Source organism: Elephantulus edwardii, unplaced genomic scaffold (assembly GCF_000299155.1).
Source record: "Elephantulus edwardii isolate Elephantulus edwardi_28Jun2011 unplaced genomic scaffold, EleEdw1.0 scaffold00177, whole genome shotgun sequence".
NCBI lineage: Eukaryota > Metazoa > Chordata > Mammalia > Macroscelidea > Macroscelididae > Elephantulus > Elephantulus edwardii.
This window is the reverse complement of record NW_006399927.1, coordinates 2,995,866-3,023,269: the sequence shown is the minus strand read 5'-3', so window position 1 is coordinate 3,023,269 and position 27,404 is coordinate 2,995,866. Positions and strand designations below refer to the sequence as shown.

The 27,404-nt window shown below is 39.0% G+C and overlaps 1 protein-coding gene and 1 pseudogene across 1 annotated transcript in view; one reads left to right on the top strand and one right to left on the bottom strand.

The window, feature by feature from the left end:
* FAM19A4 (family with sequence similarity 19 (chemokine (C-C motif)-like), member A4) overlaps positions 1–27,404 on the bottom strand; it is a 268,762-nt gene that overhangs the window by 108,288 nt on the left and 133,070 nt on the right. The window lies entirely within an intron of this gene.
* Positions 21,117–23,357, top strand: LOC102855689 (annotated as a pseudogene).

The window sequence follows — 27,404 nt, the reverse complement described above, 5'->3', positions numbered from 1 at the left end:
AGATGAGGGAGTGAATAATTTAAAAGCGATGTATGATAGGGTCTTATGGTTATCACAAGAGTCCACAATTAAGGTTGCATAGTGGAATGTACTTGGGGCGGTGGGAGGGGTGCGGGGGGATTGTGTACCAGGGAAGGAGTGTTTCTTTTACTTTCAAAAGAGATGAGCGAACGGGGGCGTGGGGCGGGGGGTTGGGCAGAGAGAGAAGTGCAGCAATGAATGAATGGAAATCCAAAATCTCTGTAAATGCTCATTAAAATTGTTTTTTAAAAAAAGAAAAAAGTTTAATTACCTCTGGTTCTTGCATGATGTCATCCCTATTATTCCTTAATTATGTGTGTCTTCTCCGTTTTTCCTATTGTAAAGTTTGCCAATGGTGTGTCAATTTTATTGAAACTTTCAATAAACTTGCTCCTGGTTTTCTTGATGGTTTCAATGGTTTTTCTGTTTTCTATCGTATTGAGTTCATACTCAGTGGTGTTCTAGCAAGGTGTTATTTAGTTTCCACATGGGTAATTTTATAAGCTTTATTTTCTTGTGGTTAATTTCAAATTTTAGGGCATTGTGTCTGAGAAAACAATTTGTATTATTTCAGTGTTTCTGAACTCGCCGAAGTCTTGCTTTAAACTCAAATATGTAATCAGTTCTGAAGAATGTACCATGTGTACTTGAGAAAAAATTGAATTGAATTTTACTTTGGTGCAATACTTGGAATACATCCACAAGATCAAGATCAATGATTGTATAATTTAGATCTTCTGTAACTTTGTTAAGGTTCTTTTCAGTTGCTTTATCCTTTGGTGTCAGTGGTATGTTAAAAGTCTCTTACCACTATTGTGGTCCTGTCTATTTCTTTCTTCAATTTTGTTAACTCTTGTTTTATGCATTGGCAAAAAGCAAGGCCCCAGGAACTGACATATTTCAACAAACAGATGCTGCCCTGGCTGGGCTCCCCAAGTTGTGCCAAGAAATCTGGAGGACAACTACTGGCCTACTGACAGGAAGAGATCTATATTTGTTCCCATTCCAAAGAAAGGGGATCTGACAGAATGTGGAAATTATCGAAAAAATATCACTGATATCACATGGAAGCAAGATTCTGCTGAAGTTTATCCAAAAACGACTGGAACAGCATATCAACGGAGAACTGCCTGAAGTGCAGGCTGGGGTTAGAAGAGGCTGTGGTACGGGGGATATTATAGCAAATGTCAGATGGATCATGGCTGAAAACAGAGAGTACCAGAGGAATTTCTATCTGTTTCACTGACTGTGCAAAGGCATTTGAGTGTGTAGATCACAACAAACTGTGGCTGACTGAGAAAAATGGGAATCCCACACTTAATTGTGCTTATGTGAAACCTATACTTGGACCAAGAGGCAGTTGTCAGAACAGAGCAAGAAAATACTGCATGGTTCAAAATTGGAAGGGTGTGTCTTATCTCCTTATCTTTTCAATCTATATGCAGAACAGGGAGGCTAGGCTCAACAAGGAGAAATGTTGTGTCAGGATTAGAGGTAGACTCATCAACAATGTATTTTATGCAGATGACACAACCTTGCTTGCTGAAACTGAGGAGGCCCTGAAGTGCTTGCTACAGAAGGTCAAGAACTGCAGGCTTAAATATGGATTGAAGCTCAATGTAAAAACAAAACAAAACAAAAACAACAAAGATTCTCCACACTGGGCCAACTGGCAGCTTCATAGTGGGTGGTGATGGTATTGAGATTGTCAACAACTTCAGTTTGCTTGGCTCTACAATCAACACTCTTGGTACCAGCATCCAGGAAATAAAAAGATGAATTGCATTGGGAAAGTCTGCTGTCAGAGACCTCTCCAAGGTACTGAAGAGCAATAATGTCAGTCTGGAGACTAAAGTGTGCCTGATACCGGTCATGGTCTTTGTTATTACTTGCTATGCATTGGAAAGCTGGACAACGACTAGGAATGACAGGAGGAGAATTGATGACTTTGAGCTGTGGTGCTGGAGAAGACTACTGAATATACCGTGGACTGCTATAAGAACAAACAAGTTCATCCTAGAAAGGGTGAACCCAGGCTGCTCTCTTGAGGCAAGGATTCTGAAGCTTTGTCTGTCATACTTTGGACATGTTGCAAGGTAGGATCAGTCCTTGGAGAGGGACGTCATACTTGAGAGGGTGGAGGGACAATGCAGGAGAGGAAGAACCTCGATGAGATGGACTAATTCAGTGACGGGATAATGGGGATAGGTGTGTCAGAGACAATATGATTGGCACAGGATAGAGCAGGGTTTAAGGCTATTGTACACAGGGTTGCTATGAGTCGCAGGTGACTCAACCATACATAACAACATTAACAACAAAAAAATCATTTGGTGCACAGATGTTCACCAATGTTATGTCTTCCTGATCTGTGCATTTTCCTCATGTTAGTATTGCCATTTCTATTTGGTGTGTTTGTCATTTTCTTGGCATATTTTTTCCAGTCTTTGATTTTTTAAATATTTTTTTGGTCTTTATTTCTCATTGTTTCTTAGATGTGTCTCTTGTAGATATTGATGGGCTTTGGGGGGTTTTTGTGTGGGCTTTTTAATTCATTTTCATGAAAGTTTACAGAGACTTTGTATTCATTCCATTCATGTATTACATTCACGTTGGTTGCACTTCTCTTCCTGGTCACCCCTAAGCACCACCCCAATTCGCTCTTCTCTTTGAACAAAGTAAAATTCTTTCATTGTTATACAATTCCTGCCTCCCAAGTCCACTCCACTATGCAGCTTTCATTCTGAACTCCTGTCATAAATAATGTATACTGCATAGAAACAGATGAGGGAGAGAACTGCTTAAAAGGGATATATGATTAGGTATTATTGTCATGACAAGAATTCATAATAGAAGGTTGTGGTTTTTTATTCATTCTGCTACTCTTTTTCTCTTAATTGGTGCATTTAGTCCACTCACATTAAATGTGATTATTTTCAGGCCAGGTTTAATCATTGCTATTTTGCTGAGGGTTTTTTTGGGTTTTATTTTTTGGTTTTTCCTGTTGTTTCTGGTACTATGACCCATCCCCTTTCTTTTGGTGTCACTGTGTGAAGGACTTCCCTTAAAATTTCTTGTAGATTTGGTATTGTTTTCTCAAATTCCTTAAGTACCTTCTCTTCTGCAAAAGATCTAATTTCTCCTTCATATTTGATGGAGAGCTTTGCTTGATACTGGATCCTCAGTTGGCAATTGTTTTCTTTCATCTTTCTGTACATGCCATTCCATTGTCCTTTTGCTCACATAGTTTCTCCTGAGAATTAGTAGTTTCTTTTCTAATTGCTTTTCCTTTGTAAGTGACCCTTTGTTTTTCTCATGCTACTTTTAGGAGTCTATCTTTTACTTTGGAAAATTTGACTACAATATGTTTTGATGTTTTCTTTTGGGGTCTTGTCTCTATTTGGTGCTCACTGAATTCTCATTCTTATAATACCTGGGAAATTGTCTAGTAAGTACCTCTTCCATGATTTCTCAGTGATTTCCCTGCACCTCTTGCATTCTGGAATTGTAATCATACAAAAGGTTTTTTCTTTTTATGTTATCACACATGATTTTTATATTGTCTTCATTTTCTTTATGTCTCATCTCTGATTTTTCTTCTGGTTTGTTTCTCTTGAGGGTCTTCTAGTTCACTGACTGTTCTATCTATTCTGTTCTACTTTTTTGTCCCTCCAGTGTGTTGGACACTTCTACTATTTCAGTCTTTATATTCTGGATTGCATTTTCAGGCATTTCTGTTCTTTCTAGTACTATGCTGACAGTACTCTCTCTAACTTGTAATGATTTTTTTTAAGTTCCTTGTATCTCTTTATCTATAGTTTCAATTATTTCTTTCATCTTTTATGTTTTCTTACATAGTTGTGAAGTTCCTCCTTACTGATTTATTTCTTCTGGTTCCCTATATTTGCTTACTTAGTGGCTTCCATTGTTTCTTTCATTACTTGCACCTTTTTCTCTGCCTGTTCAAATAACTTCACATTAATATATTTCTTCTGGTTCTCTACCTCTAGGTATTCCATTTACTTGTGTCCTCCATTGTTTCTTCCATCATTTGTACTTTCTTTCACAGCTGTTTGAATGTCTCCAAATCAGCATATGTCTTCTACCTTCTTGTCTCTCTCTGCTTTTTTTTTTGAGAAGGCTCGGTCAGTTTTTTCACAGTGTTTAAATCTATCTGCTGCTTTTTTTGGCATTATATAAAGTTTTTCTTGATAAGTGTTAGGACATTTCTACTGTGTTTATGTAAGTTGTGAGTAGTTCCTATCTTTAAGATATTACTGATTAGTTGCCAGCTTAAAATGCTTAATCTATAGGACGAGCTACTCACTCTACTGAAAGCCCTTTCTGGGACAATGTGCCTTTCCTAAAGTCCTTCAGGTCCTCTCTGGTCTGCACTTTAGTCTTGCAGAAATCTCACCTTAGTGTAGTCCCCTCTTCCCAAACTCTTATTGTCCTCCTTCCTCTACTGAGTGGTTGAGTGAGACCAGGTGCTCCATTCAAGCAGTTTCTGTCCAGGGGTGTTTCAAATCAGTTCTCTTTTCTTGCAACTCAATGTGCCACATGAGAAAGTCTTTCCCCTGCTTATAATTGTCTCAAACTCTCTTGTCCTGTTTGGCACCTGGAATGGCCCACAGCCATAGAGGCAAGAATCCCTAAGTGGAGGGACCTTTCTCCAGAGTAATTTCAGGCACCTTTCTCCCCACAAGCACCTGAAAGTGTCCACTTTAGGGAAGAGTGTCTCACCTGATGGTGCCTTCTCTCCTAAAGCCCAAAGTCTTCCTTTGTCTCTGTAGTGTCCCACGATCAGAGGCACCAACTTACACAGTTTGTGCACAGAAAGGTTTCAAGCCAGCTGTCCTCACAGAAAGCTGAGAAAGTCTTTCCCCTGTTTATAGCTCTCTGTCCCAAACTCTCTTGTCCTGTTTTGCACTTGGGGTGGCCACACAACTGAGGATAAAAGGATCTTTCCCTTATTTTATTTTAACAATCATAGTTATTACAATTTTGTTGTTGTTGTTATTGGGGTCTGCACAAGAGGAGATTGCCCATCCTTCTCCCACAGAGAAGGTAGTGGCTTCAAATTGTGTGTCGTTGGGATTGTAGCACAGCTTCTTATTATTAGGCCATCAGAGCTGCTCCACTTCCTTTTCACAACATCAGTTTGAAGGTTTCTTCCTTACCTATCTGGAAAATTCCTATCACCCTTCTTCACAGTCCTCTCCAGATGGGCTACTTTGCTATTCTTCACAATATGTCAGGCACCTTCTGCCTCAGGATGATTGTACTCCATATTATCAGGGTTGGCATCTTATTTTCTTTAATCCTTTGTTCAAACAGTCTTTTCTCAGAGAAGTTGTCCTTGACCACTCCACTGGAATATATATCTCCATATCAACCTTTATTTCCCTTCACAGAGATTATTACACCTGCTACACTGTTTTATCTGGTGGCTTCTTCTCCCCACCCCACTTCCACACCACACATACACACATGCACACACGTTAGTTATATACAAGTCTTAGCTTCAAAAGCACAAAGCCTTCTGCCTCTGTTGCTTAAAAGCGTACCTAAAATGGTTCCTGATACATAACTTTGTTGTTAAATGTTGTCCAGTCTACAACTCAAAGTGTTTTTATGAAGAACAGATCTGGACCATGCCATGTGCTGCTCTATCCTCACTGTCTCTGATATGCTCGAGCCCACTGTGGAAGTCACTGGGTCAGTCCGTCTTGTTGAGGGTCTTCCTCTCTTTTTCTGACCATCTTCCTTTCCTAGCATGTCTTTTTCCTGGCCCCTCCTGGCAATTGGCCTAAAAATACATGAGATGAGAAGATATTTTACCACCCCACTGGATGAGCTAACTTTGTTTCCCACTAGGGGGGGAATTGATGTAATATATACATATCAACAAAATTGTGATGACTCTACACCTCTAAAATGAGAATACAATTTAGCAGCACCAGATCTTCCCTAAAAGAAACAAATGTTAAAGATCTTCTTCAGACTGAGGGAAATTACAAAAAAAGGCAAGCCTGGAATGCTATCAATGAAAGAATAAATACAGAAATTATAAATATGGGTATATGTACCATGTTTTCTTCTCTTCAATTCCTTAAAATACTCATGTCTGTTGAAAGTAAATGCATGTATATAGTTGTAAGTATTCTACATTTCACTTTAAATAAAGATGTATAGTTCAAATCCACCAGATGCTCTGTGGGAGAAAGATGGGCAGTCTCCTTTCATGTGATTTATGGCCTCTGAAAACCTGCTATGAGTCGACTCTATGCCAATGGTATACAATATCAAAGTAAACTGTGAAAAGGGAACTCTGCTGTGTGATTTTTGTTCTTTCTATCTGAAGATAACCCATACTAAAATCTATAGTCTCCAATCATCATCAGTAGTATTCCAAGTGTCCTTCATTTTCTGCAAGCATGGCATATCACCTGTATAGTGCAGATGACTGATGAGTCTTCCATCAATCCACACGTCATGTTTTTCTTCATATAACCCAACTTCTTGGATTATGTGCTCAGCATATAGAATAAATAAGTATCATAAAGCACTAGAACCGTATCACACACCTTTCCTTATTATAACTATGCAGTATCTCCTTCTTCTGCTTTAACTTATACACAAACCTTTTGGTCTATGTATAGGTGCCACATACAATTAAGTGTTATGGAATTTACATTCTTCATAATGTTCTCCATAAATTGTGATGATTAATAGTTGATCACCCTTGTGTAGTCAATAAAAATACTTAACTAACTTTCTGGTATCCTCTGCTTTCAGCGAAGACCCATCTGATATCAGCAACAATATCTCTCATCCCATGTCCTCTTGAAGTGAATCTGGCTAAAATTTCTGGCACTTCTCTTATTGATCTGCTGCAACTGTTTTGGAATGATAATTACAAAATTTTATTTGCCTTTAATATTAATGAGTCTTTATCCAATCCTGATGCCACATTAAAGTACAGCCTTCTAAATGATCTGTTCTACATACAGATTGAAAAAGTATGGGAAAAGGATGCATCCCTGTTGCCACCTCTCCTGATCTTGAACCATGCAGTGTTTCCTTGCTCTGTTCTGATGACTGCTTCCTGGTTCAAGTATAGGTTTCACATGAGCACAATTAAGTGTTCTGGGATCCTCATTCGTCTCAAGGTTAGCCACAATTTCTTGTGAGCCACATAGTCAAAAGTCTTTTCATAGTCAATTAAACATAGTCAGACATTCCTCTAGTACTCTCTGTTTTTAGCTAAGATCCGTTTAATATTGGCTATAATGTCCCTAGTGCCATAGCCTCTTCTAAACCCAGCCCACACATACGGCAGTTCTCTTTTGGTGTGCTGTCCCAGTCATCTTTGGATAAATCTTCAGCAAGATTTTGTTTGCATGTGATACTAACAGATATTGTTCAATAACTAACTGATATTGTTCAATAATTCCCAGGAGTGGCATCCACTTCCAAAACAGCTTGCCTCCAGAAACTCTATGAACATGGAGAAATGACCAAAATACAAGTGTTCAGGTCTTTCATTCATAGGGTCGCTATGAGTCACCTACAACTTGATGGCACTTAACAACAACAACATGTCAGATCATCTTTTTTTGGAATGGGAATAAATATGGACCTCTTCCATAGTTGGCCAGGTAGTTGCCTTCCAGATTTCTTGGCACAACCTGGTAAGTGTGTCCAAGGCAATATTTGTTTGTTGAAATATGTCAACTGGTATGTTGTCAATTCCTGGGGCCTTGGTTTTTTGTCAATTCCTTCAGAGAAGCTTGAACTTCTTCCCTCATCACCACTGCCTCTTGATCATATGTTGTTTCATGAAATTCTTCTGTGTCAGCCAATTCTTTTTTGGTACAGTGACTGTGAACTCCCTCCACCTTCTTTACTTTCAACCTGCATTATGCAGATGACACAATCTTGTTGCTGAAACTGAGGAAGATCTGAGACATTTAATACAGAAGGTCAAGGACTGCAGCCTCCAATATGGATTAAAGCTCAACATCAAGAAAACAAAGATTCTCACCACTGTGCCAATTAGGAGCACCATGATAGATGGAGAAGAGACTGAGATTGTTAACAGCTTCAGTTTACTTGGATTCACAATCAACATAATTGGTACAAGCAGCCAGGAAATCAAAAGACAAATTGAACCCATGAAACCTGCTGTCAGGGACCTCTCCAGACTAGGGTGCACCTGATCTAAGCCATGTTCTTCACAATTACTTGTTACGCATCAGACAACCGGACAATGAACAAGGATTATAGAAGAAGAATTGATGCCTTTGTGTTGTGGTGCTGGAGAAGAGTATTGAACATACTGATAAGAGAACAAACAGGTCTGTCCTGGAGAGGTGAAACCAAACTGTTCCTTGGAGGAAAGAATTTTGATGCTACATCTCACATACTTTGGGCATGTTGTCAGGAAGAACTAATCCTTGGAGAGGGACATCATTTTTAGAAAGTAGAGGGATTGCACAGAAGAGGAAGACCCTGAATGGGATAGACTGACTCAGTGATTTAACGGGGGTAGGTGTTTCAGAGATGATGTAATTGGCTCAGGGTAGAGTAGGGTTCAGAGCTGTTGTATATAGAGTTGCTATGAATCAAAAAAGACTTGAAAGCACACACCAACAACAATATTAATTATACTGCTATATAATCTCAACATTCTGTTGGATCACTTTTCTCTGGATTGGGCACAACACTGGATTTCTTCCAGCTCTTTGGCCAGAAAGCTGACTTTAAAATTTCTTGTCCTAGAAATGTGAGCACTCCTAGCATTGCAATACTTCTAGCACTTCAAATGGTATTTCATCAATTCTTGGAGACTTGCTTTTTGTCAAAGGCAACAGTGAAGTCTTGACTTCTTCTTTTAGTACCACTGGTTTTTGGTTTATTTCTACTTCCTGGAATAGTTTAAGTCAAACAACATTTTTCCCCCCAGTAACTGTTTCCTTCTGTTTTCTTTTGATGTTTGCTATATCATTCAATATTTCACAAAATGCACCTTGAGATGTGAATTCTTTCATTTTGGAAATGCCAACCATTTTCTTCCCTTTTTGTTTTCTAATTTCAAGCCTTTACACATTTCATTACAAACTTTTTTGGTATTCTCAAGGCAACCATTGAAAGAGGTTCAGCTCTTTCTTTTACAATTTCTTCCATTCACCTCAAATTCTCTGTTTTTAATTATCTTTTGCTTTCTTCACAGATTGAATTCTGGATGTCATCCCAAAATTAATCTAGTCATTGGTCATTAGTGCATCAAAGCCATTCTTCAGATGGTCTCTAAATGCAGAAAAAATACACTCAAGGTTGTACTTCACACTTATGGACACTAGAAAGGTTTATCTTTTGTGAGAAACTTAAAGTCAGAACTTCGGACACAATCCTGGCAGGCACTGAACACTAGATGGTCTACATTTTGAGGCTACACCAAGACAGCATTAGAATTTAAACAAATCTCTTACAATTTGTAGAAAACTCAAGATATTGTGTTAAGGAATTGTGCTGTCAAAACCAAGGTATGAGGTTCAAACCCACCAGCTGTTCCACAGGTGAAAGATGGGCAATCTCCTCCCATGCATTTTACTTCCTCTGAAAATTCATGGGAAGGTCAGATATTGGTCTGACTTGATGGTAAACAACATTAACAACAATAATGGCCCAAGAATGGATTTCACTAATTTATTGCCATGGGGTCAGAGTCCACTCAGAGTGGACCTACCAGTGGGTTTTTAGAGGCTGTCAATCACACGGGAAGAGAGAGCCTATGATCTTTCTCCCATGGAGCTGCTGGTGGATTTAAACTGATAGACAAGTGTGGCCTTTAGATAGGCAGTGAACCAGCCCATACAGACTATGCCACCAAACTTTTTTCCCTCAAATTACAAAAAAAGTCCAATTCTTTTTAAAACATGCCAACAACATCCATATTCTCAAGTTCATTTCATGGATTAATAAAATGAAAGCATAGACTAATATCACATTAGTAAATAGAACTTACCAAGAAAAAGAGATTAATGTACAGAAAATTTTAACTCAACATCTTTATTGTTATTTTTGTTGTTAGTTGGCACTGAGCACATTCAAATCCATGGTGACCCCACATGTCAGAGAGTAGAACTGTTTTCAGAACCAAAACAAAACAAAACTATTCCTGTGAAGTTGATTCCAACTCACTGAAACCCTCCGAGACAGAGTGGAACTGCCCCATGGGGTTTTCAAACTGTCGACATAGATTACTACATTTACTACTATATCCTCATCCTTATGAGGAGGTGGTGGATGCAAACTACCAACTTTTCAATTAGCAGTCAACCACTTCCCCACATTATGGCCAGAACTATCTGGCAGAGGGAAACATTTTTTGGTTGAGAACATCGGCTAGGTTTACACGCATGAACTCTTCCACCCTCTCCTTCAGAGTTAAGGTCAGTTTTTCAAAGAGACAGGGTTAAAATTTCATGCTTGGCTATATATATTCTGATTTCATGGTCTGAGATATGAATATTAATTTTAAAATGATATTTTTAAAACTTTTCTAATAGAAAGCAAAATTTACAGGCCTCTGCAGTAGACAATAGAGTGAAGGACTTTTTCTAACACTAGGATAAAATTCTCTATTTCACATTCAAAATAAGATGCACTCCTAGCCTACATATAATCCCCCCAAAAGCTTTCAAAGTTTTGAAGCAAATGGATTTATGCTGTCTCTTGCTCTGATTTTGGTAGATGAAAATCTTACAAGTTCCTAAATGGTTCAAAAGCTACTCACATCATTTTAAAATTATTGTTCTTCGTGCAGCAGTAATTTTCATCTAAGATGTTTTCAAATTAACTAGATTAAAAGAATGTCACTTATTAAAAACAAAATGTGTTGTGAAGATAGAAACAGCTTTGCTTCCATTTGTAACAAAATGTAGACCTTTCATCTTAAATTCAAGCAGGATCTCAAGCACTGAAATTAAATGAGTTTGATACTTTCCAATTCCATTAAATTGATGGCCATCAACACAGGTAAAAAGCTGCCTAATTCTCATCTTTTTTTTGTTTAACAGCTATGCTTCTGCATCCTCAAGATCAAAGGGTGATAATGTTCCTTAAAGGTAGAATTATATTTTCCCTCTATTTCTGCTTGTATTTTCCTTGACTGTGCAAAGCATCTCATCTTTGCAAGCAAATACAGAGCTGATCCCTGATTTCAGAGAAACTGAAGCCAACCAAGCCACAGTAAGAAGGATCTTGTGAAGAAATGTCCAAGTTTCAGTCAAGAAAATAAGATGGTTGATGGACACCACCACAACATGTACTAAACAGAAAAAAAGGACTACCATGTTTCAATCCCATCAAGCAGACTACACAATTTAGAGAATGTGCTATAAATAACTTACTCAAGTGGCCAGTGGTCTACTGCAAATACCCTCTGCTTTAATTGCTCACTTGTGATTTGTTTCAGTGTTTGATTTAGAGCAAAAGGTTTCTGGTACACAATTCTATTTTCTGGTTCTCAGTGAGGCAGCAGAATTCAGAAATCCAACTGCTACTGATGCAATAACAAGCCATATAGCTCAACAGCGAGCATTAAAAACATTTAATACTGAACCAGTCCCCCTCCTGTAAGTTAGCCCAACTTCATGCAGAGTAATGATTACAATGTATTGTGAAAGAAATTAGTAAGGCGTTGATCCAGTTTTTGAGAAAAAAATGAAGCTGCAATTTTTATTGGTGATCTCTGAGTTATGGATTTTAAATATTGCACCATGCATACAAGTTTAATTCACTCCATAACGATGAATCAAATGAAGGAGCGTGAATAGGTATTCCAAATCAGATAAAGTGAAATTCAGAAAATGCCATCTCTGTACCTGTCAGTCTATATAATAAGTCAAGACGTTGCCTTACTGTGTTTAATGGTGTAATAAAAAAATGTGTCAGGACACTGGAATCACAAAGCTGCTCCACTTAAACCTTGTCCCCAATGACTCATTTAAAAGTAGGTAGGTTGTCAGAATCAATGGGACATAAACACTTTTTATTCCCAGAGGACTCGCTAGGATCCTGACCTGTGCAACCTCTTATTTTTCCAAACATCTCTCTTTGGAATAAAAGGTGCTCCTGAAAACCCAACTCTCTTTTATCAGGCTCCAGTAAACGATTTATCTCTTTGAGATATATTTTTATGAGGCTTTACTTTGTTATTGATGAATACATGGAATCCATGCTATAATGTCTGTGAATGTAGCTAAGGAAAGGTAGTAGCAATTAAGTGGAATCATTTTTCATTCTGTTCACATCTCCTGGAGAACTAACCATTAACACAAAGGAGTCTGTTTTCTCTCCTGGATGTTTCTGTTTCTCTCTGCACTTTTTTTTTTAGGGATGGTTTACAAATTACATTGGTCTTTCATAAAATCTTTCATGGATTTTTGTTTTATATTATTAATTACCACTCAGTAAGGTGATTCATTAGTTGCAATGTCTAATCAAGCCTGTATTGAATGATGCCTTTCCTTTCAGCCAATTTATTTCTTCCTTTTTGCTCCCCTCTCCCTCCTTTCCCTACTAAACCTCCAGGATTGCTTCTGTGTGTACACCATCCCCTAGCTTTATACAATTAGTCATCATATTCCATAATTATCCTTTTGTGTCTAATTTATGTCACTCAGTGTAATTTGCTCTAGATTCATTCATGTTGTCCAGTATTTCATTAATTCTTTATCATATTTCAGAGATTCACAATCCTTTACTACTTGAATGTACCATGGTTTCTTTAGCCATTTGTCCACTGGAGGGCACTTGGGTTGTTTCCAATTTTTTGCTATTATACATATGTTGCAATAAACATGTGTGTGCATATGTTAACTTGTGTTACAAACCTCATTTCTTTGGGATATATACATTTTAGAAAAATTGCTGGTATTTCTATTCTCCATTTTCGAAAGAAGTATGAAACTGCTTTCCATAGTGGCTGTACCATTTTACACACTGATCAACAATGTGTAGGAGCACCAAGCTCTCCACATCCTGGCCAGCACCTGTTGTTTGCTGCCTTGTTGTACATTACTACTGTGGCCAGAGTGAGTGATAGTACTTAGTCGTATACATCTCTATTAGAGTCAATGTCATAGAGTTGGTGACAACTCATAGCAGACCCTCCTGTAGGTTTTCAGAGACTGTAAATCTCACTGAAAGAATCTGTTTATCTTTCTCCTGTGGAGCAGCTGGTGGATTCACCACCTACCTTTGGGTTGGCAGTGTAATTCCTTACTCACTAGGCCACCAGAGCTCCATAGACTTCATGAGGTTTTAATTATATAAAGGAGAATGTGGCATTGGGCTGAGGAAAAGATCAGATTCATCAACAACTTGCTTTATGCAGATGACACAAATCTGCTTGCAGAAAGCAAAGAGGACATAAAGCACTTACTCAAGAAGATCAAAGCCTTCATATAAACATCAAGAAAATAAAAATCCTCAATACTGGGCCAATAGTCAGCCTTATTATATATGGAGAAAAGATTAAAGTTATCAAGGGGTTTGTTTTACTTGGATCCACTGCAACACTGAAGGTAGCAACAGTCACAAAATCAAAGACACTTCAAACCAATGGACTGAGGAACTGTGGTACATTCACACAATAGAATACTATGAAGCACTAAAGAGAAATTATTTTGTAAAAATAATATGGAAGAAGCTGGAAAGCATTATACTGACTGAACAAACTCAGTCTCATAAAGATAAATAAATGGTATAAGACTATTATTGTAAAAATAGAAGGATAACTAGTAAAATGTGTATAGAAGTCCAAAAGGGGAAGGGAAGGAGGGCAGAAGGATTGAGTGTGGGGAAGAGGGGAAAAAACGAGGATGACAGAGTTTAATGATCAGAGGAAGAAGGTGAAGGAATTAAGAAAGACCCTTTGGGGACCTGAAAAGACAAGGTGATATTAGGCATAAATCAATGGAGATTAACTTTATAACACACAATCAATATGAATGATAATATGAAATGCAATGTGAATGAAGGGATGTGTGAAACACAATATACATAAATGTATATGTATACATGTACACAATGTATATGAATTTTGTGTGCAAACCATATTTTTTAAAAAAGAAATAAAAGGTAATACACGTAATGGTTCACTCATGTTGTGCACATTGTGGGACCTTAACTGTCACTCCACTGCAAGACAAGGCCTGCGTGACACTGCTGGGCCCTGGAGAGTCTTCCCACATGTGCTAAAGGCAGCAGCCCAGCCCAGGTTCATTCACACCTTGGCTTGCAACAGAACCACTGCTGACCAGGTCAAGGGGCTATAGTCCCAATGTGGCCAAGACTGCTACCCCACCATGTGGAGACCCCCGTGCCCCACTGCCTGGAAACCCTGCTGACTTGCAGCCTGGAGACCCCGTTGTCCTGCCACCTGAAGACCGCCTGGTTTCTGCCCCACTACCCTGTGCCAAGAGCACCAATACCACAGGTACTTTGGGATACACATCACACAGTATTCCTTAAGCTCAAGCAGAAGAGGCCGGGCTGTGCTACAGTTTCTGGAGGATAACAGTCATTCTGCTTCAGATGGAAGAGCACAAAAAAGAGGGAAGCACAAATATACAGGTCACTCACAAAACATTGCCTTACTCTGTGTCACTATGTAGTTATAACAAACTAATATCTGTTAAAAAAATATTTCTATAATGTCAAGCAAGCAGCAGTCTGCTTCAATCACCATGAAAATAAAAATAAGCCTTCTTTTAAAAAAGCAGACTCTATGATTACTCCAGATAGGGAGAAACAGAAGAAATATGTGGACATGGAGTTATCTGAATAACTAGAGAAGAAGATGCAAATGATGGAAGAAACAATGGAAGTCATTAAGAGAGTAAATACTGCAGAAACAGCAAGACAGAAGAAATATATTGATGAGAAACAACTTGAACAGATGTGGGGGGGGAATGCTAAAGATGGAAGACACAAGAACTTTAAAAAAAATCACAAGACAGAGAGGGTACAGCCAACATATTACTGCAAATTACAGAAAAGCATGAAAATGCAATCCAGAATATTAAGACAAAAATGGCAGAAGTGTCCAACATGCTGTTGGGGGGAAAAGCAGAACTGACAAGATGGAACAGGGAGAGTCAGTGAGGTGGAAGGCAAGAGCCTCACTGATAACATACTAGAATAAAGATCAGAGATGAGATGTAAAGAAAATGAAAAAAAATTAGAATCATATGCATGGCATCAAAAGTAACAACATACACATGATTGGAATGACATCAAAAGTAACAACATACGCATGATTGGAATTCCAGAAAACAGGAGTGACAGGGACGTCACTGAAAAAATTGTATAAGAAGTACTAGAAGAAAACTTCCCAGGTATTTTGAAGAATGAGGAAATCCACATTGAAGAAGCACAGCAAAAACCAAATAGACTACACTCAAAAAGAAAAACATCAAGACTTACCATCGGCAAATTCTTCAAACTAAAAGATTGAGAATTTATGGTATATTCACACAATGGAATACTATGCAGTACACAGAAGCAATGATTTTGAAAATTACTACCTAACATGGGAGGGACTGGGGAGCATTATGCTAAATGAACTCAATCTCATAAAAATAAGTACTGTATAAAAGCATTATTTTTTTTATAAGAGCATTATTGTAGGAAGAATATAAGGATCTAAGGAAAGGAGGAAGGTGCTTAATCGTAGGATCACACAATTTGATGGGTGGAGGGAGGAGTGAGTAAAGGAAAGGGGAAAGATCTGGTGTGAAAAACAATGTATACAAACTTTATGAAGTTTGTAAGTAAACCAGTACAAAATTTTTTTAAAAGTTTTAAAAAGAGAGAAGAATACAATACTAAGAGCAGTGGAACAAAAAAGGAAAAAGGTCACCTACAAAAGGGAAACAATTAGATTAAGTTGTGATTTCTCAGCAGAGACCATAATAGCTAGAGGACAATGGGATATTACATATAGAAAGTTGAAAGAAAACAACTGCTAGCCAAGGATCCTATACCCAAAGATCAAATTACAAAAATTTTTAAGTTTTCCACACAGAGACAGTAAAGGAAAGTGAATGGGACATAATAATCAGAAACAACAGAAAAATAAACACAGCAAAATGTCAACAATTAAACCTGGCCTGACAATTGACACACTTAATGTGAATGGACTAAATACACCAATTAAAAGAAAAAGAGTAGCAGAACATATAAAAAACAAAGTTCATTTAAACAACCAATAAAGTTCATCAATATGTTGCCTACAAGAGATACATCTAAAAAAAGAAGAGACAGACTGAAAATCAAAGGCTGGGGGGCGAAATATACCAAGCAAATGGAAACCACTAAAAAGCAGGACTGGTAACACTAATCTCTGATAAAACAGACTTCAGATTGAAAACCGCCATTAAAGAAAAGGAAGGTCATTCCATACTGATTAAAGGCCAAATGGATGAAGAAGAAATAACTCTGACCAACATTAATGCACCAAGTGATGTTGTTGTCGTTGTTATGTGCCATCAAGTTGCTTGCGACTCATAGTGACCCTATGTACAATAGCCCTAAACTCTGCTCTGTCCTGTGTCAATCGCACTGTCTCCGATACATCCATCCCGATGACCCCAGTCACTAAATCAATCCACCTCATAGAGGGCATTCCTCTTAAAATATATAAAACAACAGTTAAAAAAACTGAAAAAAGAGACAGCACCGCAAAAGCTATAGGAGACTTCAACATATCACTATCACCAAAGGACAGGTCAACCCAAAAGAAACTCAACAAAGATGCAAACTATCTAAACTACACAGCAGCCAACTCGACCTTGTGGATGTACTCAGGGTGCTGTACCCAACTAAAACTCAATTCACTTTCTTCTTATGTGCACGTGGTATATGCTCCAGGACTTATCACATAATAGCACACAAAGTAAGCCTCAACAAATTTTAAAAATGTTGAAATAATTCAAAATATATTCTCAGACTACAATGCCATAAAACTTGACCACCCATGTGGAAACTAAATAACCCTCTGCTAGAATATGATTGGGTTATAAAACAAATAAAGAATGAAACTTAAAGTTCCTTGAAACAAATGAAAACACAACATACCAAAAACTGAGATGCAGCTAAGGCAGTCCTCAGTTCATACCAACAGGTTCACATGTCAAAAAGAAAAAAAATCAATTCTCTAACTCATCACCTTCATCAAATAGAAAAAGAACAATCTAATCCTACAGTCTCTAGAAGAAAAGAAATTATAAGGATAAGAGCTGAAAACAAGCTAGAAAACAGAACTTAAGAGAACTGAAACCATCAACAATATTAGGAAATGGCTTTTCAAAAGGATCAATAAAATTGAAAAAAACACTGGAAAATTAATAAAAGGGGGGAAGAGAAGATATAGATAATTCTATTAAGAAATTATAGAGGGGGACATCACAACAGAACCTGATTAAATTAAATCGATGAATGGGAAAATGTGCCCTGTTCATGGATAGGAAGACTCAATATTGTGAAAATAACAATCCTACCAAAAGCAATCTACATATTTAATGAAATCTCAATACAGATACCAATGCAATATTTTCAAGAAGATTGAAAGAGAAATTGGCAAGTTTATTTGGAGAGGAAGGAAACTCTGAATAAGCAAAACAATTCTGAAGAGCAAACATGAAGTAGGAGGAAGCACAGTACTCCCTGACCTCAAAACCTACTACACAGCGATAATAACCAAAACAAGCATGGTACTAGTACAATGACAGGCACACAGACCAATGGAGCAGAATTAAGAACCCAGAAACGGACCCAGCTATCTATGGTCAACTCATATTCAACAAGGAAATAAAACCTATCAAATGAGGAAATGACAACCTCTTCAACAAATGATGATGGCAAAACTGGATTGCTACCTGCAGAAAATTCAAACAGGATCCACATCTCACACCATACACAAAAATCAACTCAAGGTAGTTCAGAGACCTGGAAGTAAAGCCCAAAACCGTAACGTTCATCAGACACAAACTGTGACCAAGCTTAGAAGGTTTAGTCTATAGTATAAATAGTCTGCCAAACACAACCAGAAAGGTACAATCTGTTGTTGTTGTTGTTGTGAGCCGTCGAGTCGCTTGCGACTCATATTGACCCTAAGTACAACAGCTCTAAACTCTGCTCTATCCTGTGCCAATAACACTGCCTCTGACACACCCATCCCAATTACCAAAGTCACTGAATCGATCCACCTGATAGAGGGTCTTCCCCTCTTACGCCGTCCCTCCACCCTCCCAAGCATGATATCCCTCTGCAAGGACCTGTCCCTCCTTACAACATATCCAAAGTATGTCAGACAAAGCCCCAGAGTCCTTGCCTCCAAGGAGCAGCCTGGTTTAACCCTCTCCAGGATGACTCTGTTTTCTTGGCAGTCCATGGTACATTCAATACTCTTCTCCAGCACCACAGCTCAAAGGCATCAATTCTCCTTCTATCCATCCTAGTCACTGTCCAACTCTATGATGCGTAACAAGTGATTGCAGAGACCAAAGCCTGTATCAGAGGCACCTTAGTCTCCAGAGTGACACTATTGCTCTTCAGTACCCTGGAGAGGTCTCGAACAGCAGACTTTCCCATCGCAATACGTTTTTTTTTTTTATTTCCTCGCTGCTGGTGCCAAGAGTGTTGACCGTGGAGCCAAGCCGACTAAAGTTATTAACAATCTCAATCTCTTCACCATCCATGCTGATGTTACTAATTGGTCCAGTGGTGAGAATCTTTGTCTTCTTGACATTGCGCCTCAATCCATACTGAAGGCTGCAGTTCTTGACCCTCTGCAGTAAGCATTTCAGGTCCTCCTCCGTTTCAGCAAGCAGGGTTCTGTCATCTGCATAAGGCAGACTGTTAATAGATCTCCCACCAATGCTGATGCCACACTTCTCCTCATAGAGCCCCGCCTCTCAGATAATCTGTTCTGCATACAGGTTGAAAAGGTATGGAGATAGAACACATCCCTGGTGTACACCTTTTCCAATTTTGAACCATGCAGTGTTTCCTTGCTCTGTTCTGACGACTGCCTCTTGGTCCAAGTATAGGTTTCACATTAGCAAGATCAAGTGTTCTGGGATCCCCATTCTTCTGAGTCAGCCACAGTTTCTTATGATCCACACAGTCAAACACCTTTGCATAGTCAATGAAACACAGATATACATTCCTCTGGTATTCCCTGCTTTCAGGTAAGATCCATCTAACATCAGTTACAATAGCCCAACTCCAGCTCCTTACACATTGCATTGGAATATTTTGCTTTGTCATCCCGTGCTGCCTTTCGGAATCTTCTGTTCAGCTTTTTGCATCTTGAATTCTTCCTTGTGCTTTGGCTTCTCTACGCTCTAGTGCAATCTTCAGAGTCTCTTCTGACATCCATTTTGGTCTTTTTTTTTTCTCTTCTGTCTTTGTAATGACCGTTTGCAGTCTTCTTGGATGATACCCTTGATATCCTCCCACAACTCATTAGGTATTCACTCATTAGCGTTCAAGGCTCCAAACCTGTTCCTGAGATGGTTCTGAAATTCGGGTGGGATGAACTCAAAGTCATATTTTGGTTCCCGTGGATTCGGTTTAATTTTCCTCAGCTTCAGCTTGAACTTGCACATGAGTAGTTGGTGGTCTGTTCCACAATCAGTTCCTGGCCTAGTTTTCACAGCTGATATTGAGCTTCTCCAGTGGTTCTTTCCACAGATGTAATCGATCTGATTCCTATGCATACCATCAGGTGAAATCCATGTGTATAACCTACGTTTATGTTTCTTATAAAACATATTTGCAATGAATAAGTCATTGATTATGCAAAATTCAATCATTCTATTGCCAGAATGGAACCTTCTAAAGATGAAATACTTGTGTGAATCAAAAACCATCTGAACAAGAAGCCAGTCACATTGCTGGGGTGCTGCTTCCTGATGCCAGGTTCGTGTCGGGGAGCTGCTTGTTGACACCAGGCATGTGTCAGGGTGCTGCTTCCTGATTCCAGGCAAGTGCTGAGAAGTGGCTTGCTGATGCCACCTGGGGAGCAACGCACCAGGGAACAATGTATCAGGGCAAGCAGGAAAGCTAGAATGTGAGTGAGTGTGAGCCCAGAACTCCAGTCCCATCATCGCCAGCACACACCCAGAACTCTAGTCCTGATGCCACCGTTCCGCAGCCAGAACACCACTCCTGACACACAATGGGAGCGACGCTGGAACTTGAGTGAGGTACTTTGGGGAGGTGGGGTGAAGTGTCAGTGTTATTTGGCTGGATCATGGGATCATTAAGCCCTATCAGAAGGGAGTGAGACAACTGGAACTCCTTCTTGAAGCAAAAATCAAGGCTTCCTCGTTTTCCAATCAGGTCTCTGTTCTCTGACTTGCATTTCCTCACATCCAGTCCATCACCTGCCTTTAGCACAGAGCACCATAGGCTACCCTAGTACAGCAGTTGTCTGACAGAGGAGATGGCTTCTACAGGCCTTTTCTCTATTGAACTGAGGGAAACCCAGACAGTGTAGCTGCCACACCCTCTTCTGGAGTGGTGACTATTGCTACAGACATGAAAAAGTCTACCACAGCAATGTCAAGTAGGAAGCAAGCTACCTCAGCCTGTACACAAGACCAAAGCCCAAAAAAGTGACAAAGTATCAATGGATTTCCTAAAGTCAGAAAGTCTGAGGAAACTTTCCAACACAGAATTAAAAAAAAAAAGATTTCATATTTTCAATGTGTGAAAGTCAAACTTGAAAAATTAAAGGACATCACAAGCAAAAATCAGGAGGAGCTTAAAAAGCAATCCAAAACAATGTAGATAAAACAAATGAGGCATTAGAGGCTCTGCAAAAACAATAAACTACAACTCAAAATATGAGGACCAATGTTTCAGATGCAGTCAACATGATGGAGGGTTACTGGAATAGAGTTGAAGAGATGGAACACAGAACGAGTGAGATAGATGATAGAATTGTCACCCCAACTTATACCACCACGGCTGCTCCCACATACACCAGTGTTGCCATCCACCTGGCCACGGCGATGCTATGAGCCTGTCAACTATTGGGTGTGACCGCTACCGCCCAGAGTTGTCTCTGTGGGAAGTTTGTCCTCTGTCCATTGAGATCATGCCACAGATAATCTACTTCATGCAGTTCTGGATTGACCGCTGGCAAAATTGCTAGAGCTGGCCTTTTGTTTATAGGTGGCAGCATGGAGGGCACTCTCCTCTACATCATATGGGATTCCCATTTTGAGGAAAGTGTAGAGAAAACTATATCTTACTCTTACTTTGAGATGATCCTGGGTTCTGCACCTTCCAGTGTGCCATTACCAAAGAAGCCAATTCAGTCTGGTCCCCTGAAAAGCCCTAATGTGTCAGAGGTAGTGAAAGGACCCAAACAGCTGGCCACATACCTCCAGAAACAAAAGGAAGACACTCCAGCTTCCAAAAAGCAGGTGATACACTGTCAGTTCCAGCCCCTGCCGTTCAGCAAGAAGAAGCAGTAAAACCTGATCTCCCTGCTGGTGATGAAGGAAAACCCACACCTGCAGACTCAGAGGAAGCATCCTCATCTTCTGTCAGAGAGTGACCACCTGAAGAACCAGCAGCCTGCCTTGCACAACAGGAAAAGCAAGAACAAGTTAAGTCTGAGTCTATAGCCAAAAGCTTAGAAGATGCTTTGAGTCACTGTTCACACCATGCTCCAGGCTATCCCTGCTCAGAATGCTGCCATGAAGACTGTCACTGAGCATTCCAGTGTGTTGGAGGTGGCCACGAACAATGCAGAGATTATAGGTGAAAAGACGCTGGCTCCGTGGCGCACAGTGGAGGGTCCACTGAAGGAACAGAGAAAGGCAGGATATGAAGCTGCAGACAACCTTCTCAAAGTCAAAGAAGAGTTAGAGAAGATGAAAAGTATAATTGAAAACACAAGGAAAAAGGAGGTCATTGGGACCAAACCTCACATAACTGCTGCAGAGGGCAAACTCCACAACATGACTGTTGATATGGATAATGTGGTACAGAAGGTCCAGGCTGCTCAGTCTGAGGCTAAGGTGGTATCTCAGGATCATGAGCTTGTGGCCCAGGCCAGGATGACTTTAAATGAGAACTTGACAGTATTACATGATAAGTACTCCCCGGGTGGAAAGGGATGAGTATTTCTGACCTAGCTGACAGGCTGTCCACCAATGATCTGAACTCCCTGATTGTTCATGCACATTATCACATCAACCAGCTGAATAGAGAGCTCTCTGAACAGAAAGATGCTGAGAAGCAGCACATCAGGTCAGCCTTGGAGAAACACAAGCTGGAAGAGAAGCCAGCCTTTAAGTGCAGTGGCAAAGGTATTGAAACATCACAGAAATAAGAAATGAAATCATGGCTGAGCAGGACAAAATGGTGGAGGACATTGAGATGCAATGGAAATTGAAATGCGGACTAAGCTCTGCAAGCAGGCCGCTGCCACAATGACTATTTATGAGACGTTCTCCAGGTGCAGGAACAGGAGCTGAAGTACAAATCTGAGAGGGATATGTCCGGAAAACTCAATGAACAAGAGTAAGAGTTTCATCAACTGAGTTAAGAGCAAGTTGACAACTTCACTCTGGATATAAGCTCGGGCTAGGCTAGGCTAGAGGAATCGAGCAGACTGTACAGAGTCATGCTATTTCTGAAGAGAAGGCGAGAAAAGCCCACAAGCTCTGGCTGTCAGTGGAGGTGCTCAAGTACAGCACGAAGACGGTGTCTGCCGAGCTGCGCCCTGTGCCACTGGGCACCGTAGCTGAGGACATGAGGGTCAACTGGTCTGAAAGGGAATTTGCTCAGGCCTTAACTGCACTTATCCTTCCTGAGTCCCTAACCTGCAGGGTACACAGTGATAAGATGCTTAGAACCTGGTTCTATGTGTTCCAGAAGCTGGCCCGTAGGGTGGCAATGATTGATGACACCAAAAATACCTTGTACCAGTATGTCCTCTCGTACCTGCAGTCCCTGCTGTTGTTCCCACCTAAGCAAGTGAAGCCACTGCTTGAGCTGAGTCCTGAGAATTTCAGGACATTTAAGTTATTACCTTACACTTCCTTTCCTATTGCACTGAGCATGGAGACCTGGAGATGGCAGCCAGGTTTATCAATCAGCTGATAGGGAAATCCAGAAGAGTAACACAGGACTGGCTCCATAAAGCGTGGATGGCCCTGAAAACCAAGCAGATAGTGCACATCCTGACAGCATACACCAGTGCTGTAGGAATAGGAACCACTTGAGTACAGCAAGAGTAAGGACTAGTGCAAGTTGTGGTCCATGCTGCTTCCTGTCAGAGAAAGCAGTGATGATGTGTATGTGAGACCTTTACAGCCAGGGTCGACCATATCACTAGAAGTGTGTAGGTTACAGATACTGTTCCAAATATTGACACCTGTTACAGTGATACTGTTCTACATGCCATCATGTCAGCCACCTCCACGAACACTTTCTTTGCAACTTGTGTAACATTTTTTGTTATTTAGGTTTTACTGATGAGGGCTTGAGAGCCAATCAAAATAATGTTTGTGATCCCCACCATTATTGATTTTTGCCCTTGGAGCAAACTGAATAAAGCAACAAAATGAAAACAAAACCAAAAAAAGAATATTAAGAAGATAGAATTGTCACCACCGATCTGCTAGAGAAAAAAGCAGAATAAAAAAGGAAGAAAAAAGAAGAAAACCTAAGAATAATGTGGGACACCTTCAGGAGAAATAGTATGCATACCATGAGAATCACAGAACAGGAAGAAGCAAGTAAAGGCATCTAAAAAAGTTGTGGAAGAATTACTAGAGGAAAACTTCCCAGGCATAATGAAGAGAGAATGTATATTTAAGAAGCTGAGCAAACACAATACAGAATAGACCCTAAAAGAAAAACAAGGCATCACATAGTCAAATTTGTAAGAACCAAAGATAAGGAGAGAATTCTGAAAGCAATGAGGGAGAAACAAAGAGTAATCTTTAAGAAAGAACAGTTAAGATTAAATGCTGATTTTTCAGCAGAAAACATGGGAGCAACAAGACAGTGGAATGACATAGATCAAACACTGAAAGAACCAAAGTGTCAACTAAGAATACTATAACCCAGCAAAACTGTACATCAAATATGAAGGAGGGATCATGATATTCCTAGAAAAATAGATACTAAAGGAGGTTGTAAAAAGAAGACCAATGTTGGAGGAAACATTAAGAGATGTCCTTTTTACAGAGGTGCCACAAAAGCAGGATGGATCAAAGTAACTAGCAACAACACCAAAAATAACTCAACAAAATTACAGCAATAAAATCTTGCCTCTCAATAATCACACTGAATGTGAATCATTTGAATGCAACACTGAAAATAAAAAGAGCATCAGACTGGATAAAACCGCAAAATCTATCAATATGCTGTCTAGAAGAGACACACTTGAAAAATGCAGATAAAGACTGACTAAAAATAAAAGGATGGGGGGGGGGAATATACCAAGCAAATGGTAACCAGAAAAAAGCAGGAGTAGCCATATTAATCTCTCATAAAATAAATTGCAATGTAAAAACCATCACAAAGGACAAAGAAAGTCACTACATAATGCAAAAAGGGTCAACAGAAGAAGAGGCTATAACAATAATAAATATCTATGCACTGAATGAAAACCTGCAAAATATATAAAACAAACATTAACAAACCTGAAAAAGGAAACAGACAATACTACTATACCAGCTGGAGACTTCATATACCATTCACAAGAAAAGATAGAACTACCAGAAAGAAACTCAAGAAAGATGCTGAAGAATTAAACCACACAATAAACCAACTTGATCTCATAGACATTTTATAGGCTAATGCACCCAAAAAAAAGCACAGTACAACTTCTTCTCCAATATGCATGGAACATTCTTCAGAATAAATCATATTTTAGGCCACAAGGTAAGCATCAATAAATAAAAAAATAGATAATATTAAGCATCTTCCTAGACCACAATACTACAAAATAAGAAATTAATAACAGGAGGATAAAGGAAAAAACAAACATTTGGAAGCTGAACAGTATCTTGCTTGAACATGAATGGGTACTAGAACAAATAAAAAATGAAATTAAAATGTTTCTTGAAACAAATGACAATGAAAAACCACTTACCAAAACCTCCAGGAAACAGCAAAAGCAGTATTCAGAGGTCAATTTAAAGCAATAAATAAACACAATAAAAGCAGGAAAAAATGACCATTGACTCTACAACCCAACATCTCCAGCAAATTAAAACAGCAAGAAAACCCGGCACTCTCTAAAAAACTGAAATTATAAAACTTAGAGCAGAAATAAATGAAACAGAAAAACAATTGAAACCATCAACAAAACTTGGAGTTGGTTCTTCGAAAAGGTCAATAAAATCAACAAACCACTAGCAAAACTAACAAAGGAAAAGACAAATATAATCCAAATAAAGGATGAAATGGGCAACATCACAACAGAACCAACTAAAATAAAAAGGCGAACATTAGAGTGTTATGAAAAACCATACTCAAACAATTATGAAAACCTAGAGGAAACAAATACTTAAGACATGCACAACCTATCTAAACTGACACAAATTGAAATTGAACACCTGAACAGACACATTACAGAAGAAGAAATTGAAAAGGTAATAAAAAATCTTCCAGCCAAAAAAGGCCCTGGACCAGATGTTTTTTACAAGTGAATTTTATCAAACATTTAGAGAACAGCAGTCACTAATTCTACATGAACTATTTCAGAAAATAATAAAAAGATGGAATTCTCACAGACTCATTCTATGAAGTGAACATATCCTTGATACCAAAGCCGGAAAAGGATACCACCAAAATAGAAAACTATAGACCAATATCTCTTACAAAGCTAGATGCAAAAATTCTCAATAAAACACTGGCCAACAGACTCCAATGATACATCAAAGAAATAATTCACCATGACCAAGTGGGATTCAGAACAGATATGCAAGGATAGTTCAACATAAGAAAAACAATCAATGTAATTCATCACATTAACAAAGCAAAGAACAAGAACCACACGATCCTATAAATTGATGCAGAAAAGGCCTTTGACAAAATTCTACACCCTTTCCTGATTAAAACATGGAACAAAATGGGATTAGAGGGGAATTTCTTCAACATAGTAAAAAGTATATATGCAAACCCAAGAGCCAACAATGCAATCCAAATACAGATACCAATCCCATTCTTCAAAGATGGAAAATACAGTCTCTAATTTCATGCTGTGAGGCTGAAAACTGTGACACTGATGTGTCAAATGTGTTAATGGTTGGTTACCTGTGATGGACAGTGTTGGGTGGATGGAGCTCCCCGATTAAAACAAGCTTGGAAGCAGGAGTGACATCCACTTCCACAATAGCTTGCCTCCAGAAACCCTATGACCATGGAGAGAGGATGAAAGACACACAAGTGTTGAAGACTTTCATTCATAGAGTTGCTATTAGTCACCTGCGACTCAATGGTATTTAACAACAACAATTTCATTTTAAATGGAAAGAGGCCCCCAATAAGCAAAGCACTCCTTAAAAAGAGAAACAAGGTAGGAGGCATCTCACTCCCTGATTTCAAATCGTACTATACTGCCATAGTGGTCAAGACAGAATGATACTGGTACAATGACAGACATATAGATCGATTGAATCAGACCCTCTACCTTTGGTCAATTGATTTCTGACAAGAAGATGAAATCAGTTAAGTGGGGAAACAACAGCCTTTTTAACAAATAGTGTTGGAAAAATTGGAAAACTACCTGCAAAAAAACTGAAGCAAGATTCATACCTCACTCCATACACAAGAAAACATCTCAAGGTGAATCATGAACCTAGGACTAAAACCAAGAACTAGAAACTTCATTAAAGAAAAACTTGAGCAACTCTAGAAGCCCTAATCCACAATATAAACAGTCTTCCAAGCATCCTGAAAAATCTACAACCAGGAGAGGTTGAATAGATGAATGGGACCTTCTAACAATCAAATTCTGATGCACATCCAAAAACTTCTCCAACAGGGTAAAAAGGGAAGGCAGACTGGGAAAAAGTATTTGGTAAGGACATGTAAGATAAGGGACTTAGATCTAGAATTTATAAAATACTCAAGCATCACAACAAGATAAAAGTAAGCAATCCAAAATGGGCACAGGATATGAACAGACAGTTCACCAAAGAAGATATTCAGATGGCAATAAATACATGAAGAAATGTTCAAAATCCCTAACTCTAAGAGAGATGCAAATCAAAACAACTATGAGGTATCACCTCACCCCAGTAAGGATAGCAGAATTAAAAGAGATTGAG